Here is a 2185-nt window from a genome sequence, read left to right as displayed (position 1 = left end):
AACCTATGGATTAACTGCAGCATCGTTTTTTTATCGTTTTAATGCCATTGAAGACCAGTTTTGACCAAGGTAAGCCATGTTAGCGTTTCTAGCTACTTAGCTCCACATGTTATGATGTACGCTTTCGTTTATAGCGTCGCAAATGTTTATCACTGAGTGTTGAGGAGGGCACCACTAGATTCAGTGTCTCCAGGACACCAAAAACGAGTGGTTGGCTGTGCATCTAGGATAAGTAATAAGGGAGTTAGAGTGAGTTTAAGTGCCGTTTTAGGTTAAATTTTTTCGCTCATGGCTAATTCAGAGGCTGAGTGCTAGCATTGTGGGTTTTTTTTGGGAAAAAAAATTAAAAAGATCAGTTAGCTGAGTTTCTTCCCGTTACATGGATATAAAACATTCATAGTTTTATTAAATATTAAGATTCCTTAGACGTTGTTTCCTGCAAATGACACGTTTATCCGCCCGGTACCGGGGGGGCCGTGCGTAACATGTTAACTTTTTTCCACATGTTGTCATATTACAGCCATATTTAAAAATTGATTAAATTCATTTTTTTTCTCAACATTCGAGACACAATACCCCATAATGACCAAGTGAAAAAGTTTAAAAATATTTTTTGTAAATTAATTAAAAATAAAACACTCAAATATCACATAAACATGATGCTACAAGCTTGGCACACCTATCTTGGCACACCTATCTTTGGGCAGTTTCTTCCATTATTCTTTGCAGATTGTCTCAAGTTGGATGGGGAGCGTCGGTGCACAGCCATTTTCAGATCTCTCCAGAGATGTTCAATCGGTGTCAAGTCTGGGCTCTGGCTGAGGCACTCAAGGACATTCACAGACTTGTCCTGAAACCACTCCTTTGTTATCTTGGCTGTGTGCTTAGGGTCGTTGTCCTGTTGAAAGGTGAACCTTCGCCCCAGTCTGAGGTCCAGAGCGCTCTGGAGCAGGTTTTCATCAAGGATCTCCCTGTACATTGCTGCATTCATCTTTCCCTTGATCCTGACTAGTCTCCAAGTTCCTGCTGCTGAAAAAGAAAAAAGAAGTCCCGCCCATCTACTTCCGACCCATGGGACCTTATTTCGTAAAAATTATGTATTGAAGTCAATGGGGAGAGAAAACGTATCTTTCGATCCCGTTTGTCAATCTTAAAAAATAATTTCCATGTAAAAAAAGTCACAGTTTGTCGTAAAACTGTTGAAATATAAGACTATGAAAAATACGCAACTAGAAAGACTACAAATCCCAGAGTCGCGTAAGTGAGCACGTTAGTTAGCATTACAGCCTTAGCCTTGTCATTTTTATTAGCCTTAACATGAAGTAACATTAAGTAACCCAAAATGTAAAACAGTAAGAGTAGTAGTCATATTTCGTGAACCCTTTGAAGAGTACTGTCACACCGGTGTGATCATTCTATAATACACCATTTAAGCCCGGATGCCCCCGGGGGAGACATGCTAACGCTAACGCTACATTAGCATCGGCGATCTTTTTCTACTTCATGCTATCTGCACAAATGGTTAACATTGAACATTAAAAAGATCAGGCAGTTCAGGGAGAATCGAAGGAAGGCAGGCAGGCAGGCAGGTTTGCATGACATTCTTCTGGAAGTGTTTCATTGTGGTGATAGTGATTTTTTGACAAGACTGTAGTGACGGCCATCTTGGTGACGTGTGTTGTTGTGCGAGACCAGAGATGTAGTTCATCTGTCACTGTTCAAGTGTTACTTCGCAGTTTTACGGCAAAAACGTTTTTTTTTAACTTGCAAAATGATCTTTTAAATTGACAAACATCATATGTGTAATTCGTGGCACAATTCAAACGGGATCGAAAGATAACTTTTCTCTCGCCATTGACTTCAATACATAATTTTTCCGAAATAAGGTCCCATGGAGGTCCACCGGAAAGGGAGGGACTTCGCCTCTCTATGATGCTGCCACCATGCTTCACTGTAGGGATGGTGTTGGCCAGGTGATGAGCGGTGCCTGTTCCTCCAGACATGATGCTTGGCATTCAGGCCAAAGAGATCCATTTTGGTTTAATCAAACCAGACAATTTGGTTTCTCGTGGTCTGAGAGTCCTCTAGGTGCTCCATGTGGGCTTTCATGTGCCTTTTACTGAGGAGTGGCTTCCTTCTTGCCACTCTACCATAAAGGCCTGATTGGTGGAGTGCTGCACAGATG

The sequence above is a fragment of the Trematomus bernacchii genome, unplaced genomic scaffold (genome assembly GCF_902827165.1).
Source record: "Trematomus bernacchii unplaced genomic scaffold, fTreBer1.1, whole genome shotgun sequence".
NCBI lineage: Eukaryota > Metazoa > Chordata > Actinopteri > Perciformes > Nototheniidae > Trematomus > Trematomus bernacchii.
The sequence above is the reverse complement of the archived record's forward strand: the minus strand, read 5'-3'. Positions refer to the sequence as shown.